The sequence below is a fragment of the Prionailurus viverrinus genome, chromosome B2, assembly GCF_022837055.1.
Source record: "Prionailurus viverrinus isolate Anna chromosome B2, UM_Priviv_1.0, whole genome shotgun sequence".
Taxonomy (NCBI): domain Eukaryota; kingdom Metazoa; phylum Chordata; class Mammalia; order Carnivora; family Felidae; genus Prionailurus; species Prionailurus viverrinus.
In genome coordinates this window covers 81,618,255-81,636,865 of record NC_062565.1, presented here as the reverse complement: position 1 = coordinate 81,636,865, position 18,611 = coordinate 81,618,255, and the positions used below count along the sequence as shown (strand labels likewise).

At 36.7% G+C, this 18,611-nt stretch overlaps 1 non-coding gene and 1 pseudogene across 1 annotated transcript; one reads left to right on the top strand and one right to left on the bottom strand.

Moving 5' to 3' along the window:
* Positions 1–1,326: 1,326 nt before the first annotated feature.
* LOC125166860 (U6 spliceosomal RNA) lies at positions 1,327–1,433 on the bottom strand. Its single transcript, XR_007152569.1, has one exon. It is a non-coding gene; the product is annotated as a U6 spliceosomal RNA (small nuclear RNA).
* An 815-nt stretch (positions 1,434–2,248) lies between these two features.
* LOC125166245 (high mobility group protein B1-like) lies at positions 2,249–2,886 on the top strand (annotated as a pseudogene).
* The last annotated feature ends 15,725 nt before the right edge of the window (positions 2,887–18,611 follow it).

The following is an 18,611-nucleotide window of genomic DNA, read 5'->3' as shown; positions in this document are numbered from 1 at the left end:
TTCTAAAAACTTCCAACTTTAGCATTTTAGCATACTCTAAAATCAATCCAACACAACCTTACCCAAAGATCATACTTTATACAACCAAAAGACACTTCAGAAGACATTTTCTGAAGTAACATTTTCTGAAGTAAATGTCTTCTAAAGTGTCTAAACCATTCAACAGGGCCAATTAGCCATGCTTAGCCATCAAAATCCCTCAAAGCCACAAATGCACAACTAAATTCAAACCTGAATCTGAATGATGAGAGAGTAAAGAACCATGGTTTGAGTAGGAGAAGCCAGCTCCCTCCCTTTCCAATAAAAAATAAATGAAGCCAATTCAATATTTGCTATTGCTCAAAAAAAAAACTATGAATAATATCATTAACTTTCTTGTTGCATTTTATATTTTAGTATCACTTAAATAATACATATTTTATATGCATAAGTATATGCACACATGTATATATATATGTAAGCTTTGACGTATCTACTCTATAAATGTTGTTATTCCTACCCTATATTTCTCTTAGGTCCTTAAGTCCCAGAACCAAAAAATAAATAAAACTTTAAGAAATTGTCTTGCCATGAGATTTTTAGAAACCTAACCCTCACAAATGAAATGGGATTTCTGAAATATCTGTAAATGCAGAAAAGAGATTCTTTTCTTCTTTTCAAAGTCCTCAAATTATCTACAAAGTTACTGTTTTTTCAACTCTACACACATAGTTGTTTTATAAAAATTAAATTAAAACAAACCACTGCTAACTATCCTCTCAATAAAAAATGCAACTTAAAATTTTATTTGATAGTTAGATGTTAATAGCCCAAATGTTCTATACTATGTAACATTTTTCATGTCAGATTGACTAGCAATGTTAACAGCATCTTGTTGTTCTTGGTCCCACAAGCAATACAGCTGTTCCTTATCTTAATCATATGAGTGTCCAAACTCATCAAGCAAAGGTTTTTATTTGTTTATAAATGTCGTCACCTGTGGACAGTTAGCTTAGTTAATTAGAGCACAGCACTAATGAAACCAAGATTAAGAATCCCTTCTTTTATGATCATTAGCAAGATATCTTCTCTTAGTACTGAGACTTAAGACTTCATCTAAAATTACAGCCACAGTCTCAAACTTATGCAGTGGGGCAAAATAAGGAATAGGTAAACACCTTAACATTTTGAGTATTGCCTTCATTTAAATAAATATTTTAATTTTAACTATGAACTATTTCATACATATGGAATAGTACAGATAATAATACAGTGGACCCTTGAAACTTGTGGGAGTTAAAAGTGCCAATCCTCACACAGTCAAAAACCCATATATGACTTTTTTTTTTTAATATGGAACACTTCAAGAATTTGTGTGTCACCCTTGTGCAGGGGCCGTGCTAATCTTCTCTGCATCATTCTCATTTTAGTATGTGTGCTGCCGAAGCAAGCACTCCATGTGTAACTTTTGATTCCCCAAAAACGTAATGATTTTAGCCTAATCCTGACCAGAAACCTCAGCAATAGTTGACTAACACATATTTTGCATGTTATATGTCTTATACACTGTATTCTTACAATAAAGTAAGCTAAAGAAAAGAAAATGTTATTAGGAAAACCATAAGGAAGAGAAAATACACTTACATTCTGTACTGTGTTTATTGAAATAGTCCGCATAAAGGTGGGCCTGCACAGTTCAAAACTACATTGTTCAAGTCTCAACCATATAACAAAATATGAAGCACCCTTCCCCCAATTTAACAAATGTTGATATTTGGCAATATCTGCCTCAGATATTTATAAAATAAAATGTAGCAGATACAAATAAATAAAGATATGAATAAAGTGTTAGAGATACCATCCCTTACCTCTGTAAGAGAATCACAGAATGCTGACATGAACTCTTCCAGTACATTTTTAAAATTGTTACTATTCTAATACATTCTTCTTAATTTATCCATTTCCTTATTCTTGCACAATTATGATCCTTTCAATTTTTGTTAGTACAACAAGGCTGCAATGATAGTTTTGAGAATGCCTTTTCATTTGAGAGTTCAACCACAATATATAACTTAAAAGTAGAAATGTAATCTTGTAGTGTGTATACATTCTCAAGTCCATAGACATTGATTATTAAATTACTTTCCAAAGTACATTCACCAGACACAGACACCGCAGTACACTGAGCTCCATAGAGACAGTGACAGGGCAAGTGAGAACCAGACAGGCACTGGGTGACTTAGTGCCTGGCTGAGGAAAATAATTAAATATGGGCAGAGGAGATCCTAAGAAGCCAAGATACAAAATGTCATCATATGCGTTCTGTATGCAAACTTGATGAGAGGAACACGAGAAGAAGCACCCAGATGCTTCAGCCAACTTCTCAGTTTTCTAAGTGCTCAAAGAGATGGAAGACCATGTTCCAAATTTTCCAAAGGAAAATTTGAAGACGTGGCAAAAGCAAACAGGGCCCATTATGGAAGAGAAATGAAAACTCATGTCCCCCCCTAAAGTGGAAACAAAAAAGAAGATCAAGGATCCCGATGCACCCAAGGGGATTCCTTCAACCTTTTTCTTGTTTTGTTTTGAGTATCGCCCAAAACTCAAAGGACAGCATCCTGACCTATCTGTTGGCAACATTGCAAAGAGACTGGGAGAGATATGGAGTAACTCTCCTGCAGATGACAAGTGGCTTTATGAAAAGAAGGCTGCTAAGCTGAAGGAAAAACATGAAAAGGATATTGTTGTATATCAAGCTAAAAAGGAAAGCCTGATGTGGCAAAAAAGGAAGTCATCAAGGCTGGGAAAAGCAAGAAAAAAATAGAAGAGGAGGAAGACAAGGAGGATGAAGAGTATGAAGAGGAGGAAGAGTATGAAGAAGATGAATATGAAGATTATGATGAATAAATTGGTTCTATTAGTTTTTTTTCCTTGTCTATAAAGCATCTAACCCTCCCCCATATGCAACTCACTCCCCTTAAAGAAAAAAATTGAAATGTAAAAATAAAACAAAACAAAACAAAGCAGAGGCACCAGTGTATCCTAAGACCAGCAGTTTTTGAAAGTTCTTATGTTCTGATATTATTGCAAAGCACATCATATGATCAGTTTTTAAGTTTTAGCAATCTACTTGTTAATGAAATGTTGCCCCATTTTGTTTTAAATTTCATTACCCATAACTATCAGTGAGGATTTACAACTATTTATTTATCAGTCTTAAAATTTTCTTCTATTAATTGACTCTTCATATCTTTTGTCATTCTTTATTGAAATATTTCCCTTTTATTGCTTTTAAAGTTTTATTTAATACATATATTTATTAATACTTTATTGGTTGCTTGGATTACAAATATTTTCACCCAGTATAGGGTTTATCTTTTCATTTTATGGCCTTTTATGTACAGATCTTTTTGGTTTTAAATAGCTAAAGTTAATAATCTTTTTAAGCTTTGTGCTTCTAAAGTCTTGTGTAAGAGCTCTTTTCTTAACTTCCAACATCATAGTTGTTTTCATTACTTTTTTATATTTTTCAATTTGTCTTTATGTTATTAATCCATTTAGGATGAATTTTTGTGTATGGTGGGAGGTAGGCCTACAAATTTATTTCTCCTGTATGACTAGTCCATTGCCTCACCATCATCTTATCTTTCACCATTGACCAGAAAGCCACTACTCTCATACGTTAATTTTTCATATACACACATGGCTGTTTCTAGGCTCCCTGTTCTGTTTACACGGATGTATTTGTGTAACCTTCTGCTAATACAACACATTTTAATTACTGTATCTTTATAACAACTCTTTTATTTTATTTTTTTTAATGTTTATTTATTTCTGAGAGACAGACACAGAGTATGAGTTGGGGAGGGGCAGAGAGAGAGAGAGAGAGAGAGAGAGAGAGAAACAGAATCCAAAACAGGCTCTAGGCTCTGAGCTGTCAGCACAGAGCCCGATGCAGGGCTCGAACCCATGAACCTGAGATCATGACCTGAGCCGAAGTTGGATGTTTAACCCATCTTGGGTTACGGAGCCAACCAGGTGCCCCTATAACAACTCTTAATAATGATAGAGTAAGTTCATTCTCTTTAATCTTCTTCAAGTGTTTTCCTTTAGTTATTCGTGGCCCCTTATTCATCCACATAAATTTTTGAAACAGCTTGACAGGTTCTGAAAAAACTTAAGATTTAGATTGAACTAGCTTGGCTTTTATAAATTATTTTGGGATGAATCAAAATTTTAAAATACTGAGACTTCCTGCCCAAAAACATGGCTTTATTCTCCATTTATTTAGGTCTTTGTATATATTCTTCAATAATGTTTTATAAATTTTTCTATAAAAGTCATATGTATATTATGTTAAATTTAATCTCACATATTTTATAGTTCTGTGACTAAAAGAATAGGATATTTTAAAATTACATTTCTAAATCTATTGTATCTGATGGTACTCAAGTGCCATTAATTTTAATGTACAGTTTTGTAAGCATTTTCCTTGATGAATTCTGATTACTTCTACTAGATTCCCTTAAATTTCATATGTATATAATTATATCATCTGTGACAATGGCAATTTGGTTTCTTATTCTTCTATTCCCCATACCTCTTATTTATTTTCCATGTCATATTGAGCTAGCTAGGACATCCAGTACAATGCTAAATCCAAGTGGTGACAGCAGGCATCTTAAATTATTTCTGACTTTAAGAGAATGCTTCTAATTAATTCACCATTAAATGTGAAGTTCACATTAAGTTTTATGTAGACATCTTTTTTTTATTCACAGTTTTTTTTTTAAGATTTGTTAACTTAAGATGAGCATATTTTTCTCTGTCAATATGTTAACATGGTTAATTACAGATTTTATAAAGTTAAACCGTCTCTGTCATCCTAGAATAAACCCTACTGGTATTTATTAAATACCAGTCTGAGATTCACACCTCAGCCTTGGAGAAGGTGATTAGAGCCTGCTGGGTAGCAGGGATTTCTGGGATAACATGGGTTAGAGCTCTTTCATAGGAAGCTGTTCACTGAGATGCCAGTAACATTTGCTGGGATACCATAGGCCAAAGCTCGTCTAATGGAAGCTGCCTGCTGGAATATGGGCAGGTCAGAGATGGCATATAGAAAACTGCCCACTGTAGTGCCAGAGAAACTCACTGGAGGGTGACCTCCACTGGGTTTCCCACATACCGATAGCTGGGCCTTAGGAGGAAAAAAAAGACCCAAAAACTGGGAAGAAAAGCTTCATCCTCTACTATGCCTTGCAGGACCCTTCTAGCACACTCTATTAACAAACCTACCATTGCATCAGTTGGCAAAGGGTCCAGTTCAATTATCAAAAGCCAGGACAACAAGAGATAGATTTGGATCTGAGAATCAGTAAATTCACAATTTGCTGTCTTAGTCAAGTTCATTAACTCCTAATTTAATATAAACCCCATAACAGTTCTATGCAATCAGTACTATCCCCATTGTATAGGACAGGACACTGAGGTTTACAGAGGTGAGGTAAATGTCTACAGCCATCCATCTAGAAAGTAGCCAAAATAAGACTGAACTCTGATAATTTGATTCCAGAACACTCTCTCAACCCACTGTACTCTCTGCCTCCAGATTCACCTGAGTAATACCAGTTAGAAAACTGATAACAGCCATCCTGGCCTGGGCTGAAAAGGCAGCCATGAGAATGTTGGTGACAATGACTAGGAGAGACATTTCAGAATAAGATTTAACACTTCTGAGACCAACAAAATACAATAGTTACTCCAGGATACTCTCAGCCTCAAATGTTCAATCCTATGACCCATAAGGACATTTGCATTTTACAGATTAAGTTCAGAAAATAAGGCCCTTATAAATCTAAGGTATACATAAATGACCAAAAATAAATCCTGAGAGTAGCATAGAACAAACTCTGGTATTCATTTAATATGATTTTACATAAAATTTATAACCAATAATTATGCTTATATGGAGTAATTACACAAATACAGGCACACACATATACACCCTCCAGCATGATATTCTTAGGTCTGAGTTTGTTTTTACATATACCATAAATATTCTTAAGTTAATTGAAAACAGAACTTCATATAAATGTGGATTCCTGTTCAAATTGTTCTTTGCTTAGCTTTTCTCAGCCTTTTTTGGCTTTTAGTGTCAAAATCAATATATAGTAATAAAAGCATTTGAGAGGATGTCTAATTGGAGTTTGTTTATACTTTAGACATCCTCTCAATCACTTCTATTATTGTATATTGATCTTTTGGCAGTAAAAGAAAGAACTCAAGGCATCACCTCTCCCAAGGTATCCACATCCTAATCCCCAGAATTTGTGAATATATTATATTACATGGCAAGGGAGAATTAAGGTTCCAGATGGGATTAAGATTGCCAATCAACTACCGTGAGATGGGGAGATTATTCTGGATTATTCAGGTGAGCTCAATGTAATTACAAGGGTTCTTATAAGTAAAAGAGAGATGCAGGAGAGCCAGAGAGTGCTACAGTGTGAGAAAGACAAATTCTCCCCTGGAACCTCTAAACAGAAACACAGCCTGGCATACACCCTGATTTTGCCTGAGACTCACTTTAAATTTCTGACTTGCTCCTCTGTAAATAATAAATTTGCATTATTGTAGCTACTAACTTTGTAGTGATTTGTTATAGCAACCATAGGAAACTAACACATCCTGCCCCATCTTCTGAACCAGAGGATATTTTGGATTTAAGATCCCCAAATCCCTGTTCAAATAATAATCATAGAAATGTATTAATCACTCTTACTTATTTGGCCACACATCTACAGCTTGTTCACATTCTAAGGCCTCGTCTTTGAAATTTGTCTTGTCTGTGTACAAACTATTCCCCACATCTAAACCCTGCAGCTTCACATTCAGAACTGCTATTTTAAGATAGTAATTTTTCATTCACTCATTCAGTTAGTCAGTCAACAAGCATTTATACCTCTAGCTGGACCTCAGACACCAGTATATACCTCATGCCCAACAGATGTTTCAACTTAATATTTCCAAAACCAAATTCCTGATTTTCCTACCCAATCTACAACTTCCAGTCTTCACTTCAGTTGATGCAAAGTCCATTCTTCTACTTGCGCAGGCCAACATGCTTGGAGTCATCCTTGACTCTTTCCTCCCTTCCCAATTCCCATCCAGTCCATCAGCATACGGTGCCTGATGTATATGCAAAATGTGGACACTACTCAACCACCTTCATGATCACCACCGATTCAAGCTGCTATTTTCCCCTGCCTTAAAACCTTTCGCTGGTCTTCGGCTTTAACCCCTTCAGTCTATTTCCAATGCAACAGCTGGATCAATCACACTTAAAACATAATTCTGATCCCTTCATTCCTCTGCTCAACAATTCCCATATTTTCCCATCTCACTTGGAGTATCAAAAGCCCTGCTTCTTACTCTGCTGTCCACTATCACTTCTATGATGCTTTGCAGTACTCACTCAACTCTAGGAACACCAGTCTCCTCCTTGTTCCTGGAACAAGTCAAACACACTCCTACCTCAGGGACATCATTTGCTTCTCCCTCTACATGACTCATTCCCTCAATGAGGCCTTTCTTGTCCACTTTATATAAAAAGTCAACCCATCACACCCAACCCTTGTCCTCCTGCTACTTGATATGTAACTTAACCTGTTTGATTTTTCTCCATAGTACTCATCACTATCTGATAGATTATATATCTTCTTGTTGGTTTGTTGTCCATTTTTCTTCTCAACCCCACTAAAATGTGAGCTCCATGAAAGTTGAAACTATTTTTTGTTCACTATTTTACCTTCAATACCTAGAATTGTACCTGCCATATAATAGGCATATATACAAATATTTTTTAAGTAAATGAATCAATCAATCAGTATTGAGCTTCTGTTATGTAAATAACTGATCCAGGCCCTAGGGATACAAAGACAAATGAAACACAATATTTGATATTGGAGAATTCGTAGGCTAGAGCAACACTGTTCAATAAAACTTTCTGTGATGATGGAAATATTCTCTATCTGCATTGTTCAATATGATAGCCACTAGAAAATGTAGCTACTGAGCACTTGAAATGTGACTACTGTGACTGAGGAAATAAATTTTTATTTTATTTTATTTTACTTTAATTACTTTTAAATTTAAATTTAAAAGGCCATATGTGGCTAGTAGCTACAACACAGGCTTAAAAGAGATAGATACTTAACTTCTAATACTGGTGTCACAGTAGAGATATGCAATAAAATGCTTTGGGAATCCAGAGAAGAGAGACACCAGTGCTGCCTGACTTTAGTTCCTCCCAATCGACCTTCCAAGAACACTCCATGCTTTTCCCTCACATTATTTTGTATTGCTGTAATTACTGTTTACTTATAATTATTTACTTGATGTCAACCTTCCTTACTAAGGTATGAGAGCTGGAGCTGTGACCATCCTTAGCTACTGACAGAATGCTTTGCACATAGTAGGGAAACAATAAATACTGGTTTGACTGACAAGCAAGATAGTTATAGGACTCTTCTCAAGGAGGTAACATTTGTGATGGATTTTAAAGGAAAGGTAGGAGTTTGCTAGGCCAGAGCCAAGATAAGGTAGAAGGAATGGTAGTCAGGGAAAACAATATGTGCAAAGGCCAGTAAGCATGGGAGCACGTTTATTAGTGGTACAGGGAGTTTAGTATAGTTATAATGCATTTATAAAGACAGATGTACTTGCTTCTTACTGCTTGAAAGTTCAAGTTAATAATTTTGTGAGTAAGAAAGTCCAAAATCCAGTATGAAATTAAGAGTTGGACAATTTTTTAGTGAATTGTTATGAAGTAGACTTAGACATTTTTCAAATCTTTAGCCCATATCAGCCCTGTTATAAGTGTAGACTAAAATTTCCCTAACTTTTTCCTGATCTAGAATATTATATATTTCAGTTTATGGGGACCTTAGAGATTGTTTAACTGAAGGCTTCTTTGGTCAAATGAGGAAATTAAGACTCAGAACACACAGTTAATTAATACAGAAGTGGGACCATAATCCAGATGTTTTAGCTTGCAGTCTAGAGTCATTACCAACACACAGCAATTACACAACCACATTTCATCTGCTTACTCTGACACAAAGCAAGATACTGGTCCCAAAATACGTCCATTAATAACCTCTGATCATCTTTTAAAACATACAAGGAGAAGACTCAGTCATAAATTCTCTACGTATGAGAAGAACCATTAAGGCTGCCCAATACAAACAAACAACAATTTTAAGCCTCAAGAAACAGTAACAAACTTCAAAAGAGTTATTTTAGTAGTACAGTGTGGAATGATTTACTATTTCCACAAGCACAACAGGGTGAAAGTTCCATGCGGTATATCAAAATGTCAATTTCACTACAAATCTGGCTTCCCATCCTGATTCAACCACTCTCTGGCTGGGTTACCTAGAGCAACTTGTTCAACCTCTCTAAACCCCCCATTTCTTAATTTATAAAATGTACATATTTGATCTCCAAGGTCTTTTTGGATTTTATGGTTTTCTTGTGATTTTGCTGAGTTGGAAAGAGAGAAAAAGCCACAGAACAAATTCCTACTTGGACAGAGGTTTATTTATGCTGCTTGTCTGCAGTCAAACTGACAATCTTAACAATATTTGATACCATTGATATTTCTCTGCCCATCTATAAATCCATCAGACTATACATAAATCACATGACCCAAAACTGGAACCAGTATTATATCCTTTTCTGTATTCTGCATTTAATGTGCAATCCAGAAATACTGTTGACTCTGTTGTCCCAGCATCTTACCCACTTGGTACTAGCACTCCAAGACTCAAGATTCATTCTGAGAGGTTTTGGGGAGTCTTCCTTTGCAAGCTACCACCAATCTTTTACATTAAAAATATACTGACTTCCCCAGGTATAGGTGGGATAGAGGCTATACTTTGTCCATCTTTGTATTTTTTGAGAGAGAGAGAGAGAGAGAGAGAGAGAGAGAGAGAGAGAGTGTGTGTGTGTCTGTGTGTGTGTGTGTGTGTGTGTGTGTGTGTGTGTGTGTGGTGGGAGTGGGGGAGGGGCAGAAAGAGGGAGAGAGAGAGAGGAAGAGAGAATTCCAAGCAGGGTCCACGTTGTCAGCACAAAGCCCGATGCAGAGCTATAGTTCATAAATGGTGAGATCATGACCTGCCCCGAAATCAAGAGCTGGATGCTTTACTGACTGAGCCAACCACATGCCCCTATCCATCTTTGTGTTATCTTCCTTTAAAATCACTGAAGGTCCTGGAAAACAACAAGGCTTAATTTATAACAAACAAGAAAAAATAGAAATAGTTTATTGCTATTGTCTTACTACATGATATGCATGTATGTGGGCCCCCGAATAGAATCACAATGGTTTACCTTTCCACCACTGAAATATGCATTTTTCTTTCCATTTCCATCTTTCATGCACAAATACAGGTAAAAATTTTTCCTTTGACAAATTTTTTTTAACGTACATGATGCTGACCCCTACTTTCTTGAGCTGTCTTAGATACATACCTAAGCATTCACAATACGTCTCTTAGAATATGAGAATAATCTCCCACAAGCACAATTAAGAACAGATGGTTAAAAACTTTAAGGTAGTATTTGCATAAAAAGATCATCTTGCTTTCACACTGTAGAGTTCTATATTACTTTTAATTGTTTTCCCTGAAAGAAAGTACTCCCTTCCTTAACCAAAAGATAACAAGAAAATTTGGCTTATTTTTTTTTTAACTGAAGAGGAAACAATTCATAGCAAAGGCACTATGCCGAAGAAAATAATACATAAAGGAATATGTTACACTGTGATTAAGGTGTCACATCAGCTCAAATGTATGAGAAACTTACACTAAATCTAATAGACTTTAGCCACCTCATTTTTCCAGAACCCAGAACAAACCTGAAGTAATTCAAAAGCCCCTGCACCAATATCATGTACATATTCCAAAAACAAACAAATGAACAAAACAAAAACAAAAATTACCCCAATGCAAAGTTCATTGACTTATTGTTTTCTATAAATTATGGTAAATCAAGTTTGCTATTTTGGTTATCTTACATTCCCACTGCACTTTTGCCCAGTTCTGATTTACAGATGGACAATTGGATAACAGATTAGCAGCTTGCGAACAAGGTGATGGAAACAGTTAGGGAGAAACTATCAAAAGCAGACATAAACACTGAAGGAAGAGTTCATCGTCAACTAGGAAAGCTCAACAATCTTGTCATTACAAAAGTGATTAATAAAAAGAAAAGTAAAAAAAGAAAAATGCCACTTCATAAGAGACAGCCCTAGATGGTCTGTTTTGTTCCACACAGAAATCTGCCACCCAGACCACAGTTGATTAGACTACAGCTGATCATGTAATATAAAGGCAGCCAAAAGTCAGCTGAACAATGAGCTTGAAGACAACATGGTAAGAAAAAACTTTGCCAGAAACAAAGAAATGTCCAATAAGATTCTCAAAACAAAATTCCAATCAGATTCCATTTTTAATAATTTGATTTGAATAAATGGGAGAAAAATTAGGCTATTAGCCATAGGAAATGAAGCTTGAAAATGCTCTAAGATCCATGAACAACTAAAAGCAAATTGGAGTCATAAAAAAAATCAAAGATATAAGGAAGCACAAACCAAGAGTGAGCAAAATCTGTGATGTTGACAAAATGGATAAATGTGCGAAGCAACGATTTATTAGATAAGAAGAAATGAGACATAGATTAAACAAGAGGAGATATATGGAGATTCTACTATCCAAATCCCCCGAACTACCTTAGATCTATTTCTAATCTTGAGCTGTTTCTCCTATTCTTGGATTTCTGTGAGACTCTCTTTTATTTATTCTTCAAAAAGTCCCTAATCAAAGCTAACCTGGAAATGTCTTTATTCCTTGAAAACCAAAATGCCTAACATGTCCTTTGTCCACAAACTCTGGGAGCAGTATCATTTTCTCACTCATTTGTTAAAAGTTCTTTACATATCAACTCTATGTATCTATAATATATGTTTATCATTTGACTTTTAACATAATAGTAGGCAGCATCCAGTTATTGAGCAGTTACTATGTTCCATGCACTGTAAAACCCACTTTACAGGAATTATTTCACTGAGTCTTCAAAGTAACCACATAATGAAAAAAGTTTGACACTGAGAGTTTAACAAATTGGCCTAAAGTCATTTAGCTAATAAAAGAAAGATGAGTGTAAATAAAATCCAGATAAGTGTCACCATTCCTGTTACTATTATTATCATTATTATTAATTTTGGTGAAATACACATAACATAAAATTTACCATCTTAACCATTTTTAAGTGTACAATTTTGGTGACCTTAAGTACATTCACACTGTTGTACAACCATCAGCACCATCCATCTCCAGGAGACTTTCACCTTACAAAACTGAAATTCTGTGCCCATTAAACAATAACTCCCAATTCCCCTCATCCTCATCCAGCCCCTGGCAACTACCATTCTAATTTCTGTCACCATGAATTTGGATATCTCATAATATATAGAGTATTGTGCTTTTGTGATTGGCTTATTTCACCCACATACATGCCCTCAATGTCCATCCATATTGTAGCATGTGTCAGAACTTCCTTCTATTTTAAGGTAACTAATATTCCAAAGTATACACCACACTTTGTTTATTCATCTGTCAATGGATACTTGGGTTCCATCACCCCCTTGGATATTGTGAACAATGCTGCTATGTATACAAATATCTTTTCAAGTCCTTGTTTACAATTCTTTTGACTATATGCCAGAAGTAAAATTGCTGGATCATATGGTAATTCTATTTTTATTTATTTTTTAAGTTTATTTTCTTTATTTTTGACAGAGAGAGAGCACAAGAGGGGTAGAGAGAATCCCAAGCAGCCTCCATGCTGTCAGCGCAGGGCCTGATATGGGGCTTGTACCCAGGATACATAAGATCATGACTTAAGCTTAAATCAAGAGTTAGATGCCTAAATCATTGAGCCACCCAGGCACCCTGGTAATTCGATACTGAATTTTGGGAGAACTGCTGTGCTGTTTTTCATAGCAGCAGCAACATTTTACACTTCCACCAATAGTGGACAAAGTTTCCAGTTTCTCCACATCCTCACCAACATTTGTTATTTTCTGTTCTTTTTGTTATAAGAGCCATCCATTTTTCTTTTAATTTATGTGTTTGGAGTGTGTTTAAAATTCAGAAGTTTTAGGGGCGCCTGGGTGGCGCAGTCGGTTAGGCGTCCGACTTCAGCCAGGTCACGATCTCACGGTCCGTGAGTTCGAGCCCCGCGTCAGGCTCTGGGCTGATGGCTCGGAGCCTGGAGCCTGTTTCCGATTCTGTGTCTCCCTCTCTCTCTGCCCCTCCCCCGTTCATGCTCTGTCTCTCTCTGTCCCAAAAATAAATAAATGTTGAAAAAAAAATTTTTAAATTCAGAAGTTTTAGGGGCACCTGGATAGCTCAGTCGGTTAACTGTCTGACTTCAGCTCAGGCCATAATCTCACGATTTGTGGGTTTGAGCCCCACGTTGGGCTGTCTGCTGACAGTACAGAGCCTTCTGGGGATTCTCTCTTTCTCTCTCTCTCTCTCTGCCCCTCCCAGCTTGTGCTCTCACAAAAATAAATAAACATTTTAAAAAATTAATCAGTTTAAAATTTTTCCTGTAGATAAATTACCAATCTTTAAGGTTTTAATATCTTCAAAATTTTTCACCATCCCAAAATTATATACACATTAATTTCTACTACATTTTTTAGGACTTCTTTAATCTATCTAGGATCAATCATATGAAGGAGAAGCTAAACAGTAATTCTTTGGTCTCAATAATTAGATAATTGTCCCAATGTCATTTTTAATAATTATTACTCAGTTGGTTTGAAACTCTGTATTTATTATATGTTGAATGATTATATAAAGAAATAAATTTCTAAAGTACATACTGTTTCTATACTATAAAAATAATGTTGATTACTGTAGCTTTATAATGCAGTAAAGTACCTGGTAGGACCAGTCTCTCTTCACTACTCTTGTTTATCAAAAAATATTTTAGGCTTTTTTTGGGGAGCCTGGGTGGCTCAGTCCGTTGAGCTTCCGACTTCAGCTCAGGTCATGATCTCGCAGTCTGTGAGTTCAAGCCCCACATCAGCCTCTGTGCTGACAGCTCAGAGCCTGGAGGCTCCTTCAGATTCTGTGTCTCTTTTCTCTGCCCCCACCCCTACACTCTCTGTCCGTCTCTCTCTCTCTCTCTCTCAAAAACAAATAAACATTAAAAATTTTTTTGATTTCTTTAGGGGGGAGCCAAGATAGGGGAACAGCATGGAACTTTTTTGTGTGTCTTGCGTCCATGAAATATAGCCAGACCAACACTAAACCATCCTGCACACCTAGAAAACTGATTTGAGGATTAACAAACAATCTGCACAACCTGAACCACAGAATTCATCAGGTATGTGGCGCGGAGAGGTGAACTGGAGAAGCAAGAAGCTGCAGCGGGTAGGGAGCCACTTTTGCAGGTGAGGAGAGGACAGAGACCGAGGGTGGTGGGGAGAATACGGCAAAAGCACCCCTCCCCAAAAGCAGCTGCAGAGAAACTGGAAAATTAGAAACAGCTGCAGGGACTAAACTAAAAAGGGAGAAAGGAGAAAGGAGAGAGTTTAAATTCCATTAAGACTGTAAATGGGGGGGGGGGGGCGCCTGGGTGGCTCAGTCAGTTAAGCATCCAACTTCAGCTCAGGTCATGATCTCACGGTTCATGAGTTCAAACCCCGCATCGGGCTCTGTGCTGACAGCTCAGAGCCTGGAGCCTGTTTCAGACTCTGTGCCCCCCTCTCTCTCTCTCTGACCCTCCCCCGTTCATGCTCTGTCTCTCTCTGTCTCAAAAATAAATAAACATTTAAAAAATTTGTAAAAAAAAGACTGTAAACGGGGAGCACAGAGTCTGCAACTCCACAGCTTGATACCTGGCAGTGCTCTGGTGGGAAGGGTGAATCCCTGGGAATAGAGTGGGGTCCGGGAGGTTCTCAGGCCACACAGGGAAAAACGGTTCCACTGCTGGAAGGACATTTGGTAGAGGCTGTGAGGCCATCAGGGCCCAGCAGACCACAGAGAACGGCCACATTCGCTGGTGCTGGAACAACGTTGTTAAGGGTGAAGCCTAGTGCCAGATGTGTGTTGTGATTTTCCATAATCCCTGAAACCCTTCTGCTACACTATCTCGCGATCTTTTTGGGGGGCGGGCTGGCTCCTGGCCACAGTCTCGGGGCACCGACAGCAGCAGGGTCCATCAAGCGTTCCTGGGTGCAGCCAACATTCGGCCATTGCTCATTAAGCCATTGCTCAGTGAGATCCTCCCGCAGAGGGGCTGAATGGGTCAAAGCTGCAGTTCTTCAGAAGTAAGGGGCCAGGGAAAACAGCCTCATCTGAGACAAAACTCAGGAGAGAGGTACTGCCTGGGGCTTGGTCACAGACAGTGAAGAAGCGGGGAGTGGACAAAAGCTGAAGACAAAAGACGGTTGTGGGATTGCTGATCGGGGAGAACAGAGTTCTGATACAAGAGACTGGGTAGCTGGGTGACGCCATTTTCACCACCCTCGCGCATGTGCATACGCACCCATGAGCGCCAAAACAATCCAGTAAGCTAGCAGCACTGACAAGTGGAGAACAGAGCCGTTACACCAAGCCCTGCCCAACTGGGCCCACCTCACTCTTCAAGAACACAAGTCTCACCACCTGCTTAGTTTATGGACTATAAAGCGCTTCATGGTCTGACTTCTAGGGGAAAGCAAAGTAATTTCAGTAGTATTTCAGTCTGTTAGCAGGTCCATCTATTCAATTTTCTTTCTTTTCTTTCTCTTTTTCACTTCTTTTCTTTTTCTTGAATACAGAATGAGAAAAAATTCATTTTTATTTTCAATTTTTATTAAAAATATTTTTCTTTCATTTTTTTACTATATTTTTTACTTTTGTGTAAATTTTTTCAAATTCTATTTTACTTCCATCATTTCATTTTAGTCTACTTCAGTGTATTCACTTTTTCAAATTTTTAAATGATTGCCTTTTTTTCTTTTTCTTTTTTCTCTTTTTCATTTCTTTTCTTTTTCTTGAATACAGAAAGAAAAAAAATTCATTTTTATTTTTAATTTTTATTAAAAATATTTTTCGTCAATTTTTTTCCACTATATTCTCTACTTTTGTGTAAATTTTTTCAAATTTTATTTTACTTCCATCATTTCATTTTAGTCTATTTCAGTGTATTCATTTTTTCAAATTATCAAATGATTTCCTTTTTTCCCCCCTTTTTTCTCTAATATATCAAACCACTTTCAACACCCAGACTAAAACATACCTAGGATCTAGCATCATTTATTCGACTTTTGTGTGTGTGTGTGTGTTTAATTTTTTAATTTTAATACTTTTTATTTTAATTTTTTTATAATTTTAATTTTTCTACCTCATTAATTCCCTTTCTCCCTTCAACATAATGAAACAAAGGAATTCACCCCAAAAGAAAGAGCATGAAGAAATGACAGCCACGGATTTAACCAACACAGATACAAGCAAGATGTCTGAACCAGAATTTAGAATCACGATAATAAGAATACTAGCTGGAATTGAATATAGACTAGAATCCCTTTCTGAGGAGATAAAAGAAGTAAAAACTAGTCAGGATGAAATAAAAAGTGCTATAACTAAGCTGCAATCATGGATGGATGCTGTGGCGACAAGGGTGGATGAGGCAGAACAGAGAATCAGTGATATAGATGACAAACTTACGGAGAATAATGAAGCAGGAAAAAAAGGGAGATTAGACAAAAGAGCATGATTAAGAATCAGTGATTCATTAAAAAGCAAAAACATCAGAATCATAGGGGTCCCAGAAGAGGAAGAGAGAGAAATAGGGGTAGAAGGTCTATGTGAGCAAATCATAGCAGAAAATGTTCCTAACCTGGGGAAAGACACAGACATCAAAATCCTGGAAGCACAGAGGACCCCCATTAGATTCAACAAAAACCGACCATCAAGAAGGCACAACATAGTCAATTTCACAAAATACCCAGGCAAGGAGAGAATCATTAAAGCATCAAGGGAAAAAAAGTCCCTAACCTACAAGGAAAGACAGATCAGGTTTGCAGCAGACCTATCCACAGAAACTTGGCAGGCCAGAAAGGAGTGGCAGGATATACAAATGTGCTGAATCAGAAAAATATGCAGCCAAGAATTCTTTATCTAGCAGGCTGTAATTCAAAATAGAAGGAGAGATAAAAAGTTTCCCAGACAAACAAAAATTAAAGAAGTTTGTGACCACTAAACCAGCCCTGCAAGAAATTTTAAAGGGGACTCTCTGAGGGGAGAAAAGATGAAAAAAAAATACCAAAAGCAACAAAGATTAGAAAGGAGCAGAGACCACCAGAAACTCCAACTCTACAAGCATCACAATGGCAATAGATTCATATCTTTTAGAACTCACTCTAAATGTCAATGCAATCAATGCTACAATTAAAAGACATAGGGTAGCAGAATGGATAAGAAAACAAGATCCATCTATATGCTATTTACAAGACCTAAAGACGTCAGACCTAAAGACACCTTCAGATTGAAAGTAAGGGGATGGAGAACAATCTATCAGGCTAAAACCAGAGTAGCCATACTTATAACAGACAATTTAGACTTTAAAATAAAGACTATATCAAGAGACGCAGAAGGGCATTATATCATAATCAAGGGGTCTATCCACCAAGAAGACCTAAAAATTGTAAACATTTATGCGCCAAATGTGATAGCACACAAATATATACATCAGTCACAAACATAAACTCATCGATAGTAATACCATAATAGTAGAAGACTTCAACACCCCACTCACAGTAATGGAAAGATCATCTAATCAAAAAATCAACAAGGAAACAATCGCTTTGAATGACACACTGGACCAGATGGACTTAACAGATATATTCAGAACATTTCACCCTAATGCAGCAGAATATACATTCTTCTCCAGTGCACATAGAACGTTATCCAGAATAGACCATACACTGGGACACAAATTAGCCCTCAGCAAGTACAAAAATATGGAGATCCTACCATGCATATTTTCAGACCACAATACTATGAAACTAGAAATGTTTCTTATAGTTACAAGAAAAAATTTGGAATGGTAACAACTACTTGGAGACTGAAGAACATCCTACTAAAGAATGAATGGGCTAACCAAGCAGTTAAAGAGGAAATTGAAAAGTATATGGAAATCAATGAAAATGATAACACCACAACCCCAAACCTCTGGGACGCAGCAAAGGTGGTCATAAGAGGAAAGTATATAGCAACCGAGGCCTTCCTAAAGAAGGAAGAAAAATCTCAGATACACAACCTAACCTTACACCTTAAGGATCTGGAAAAATAACAGCAAATAAAACCCAAAATCAGCAGAATACAGGAAATAATAAAGATTAGAATAGAAATCAATGCTACCAAAACCAAAAAACAAAAAAACAAAAAAAACAGTAGAACAGATCAATGAAACCAGGAGCTGGTTCTTTGAAAGAATTAACAAAATTGATACACCACGAGCCAGTTTGATAAAAAAAAAAAAAAGGAAAGGACCCAAATAAATAAAATCAA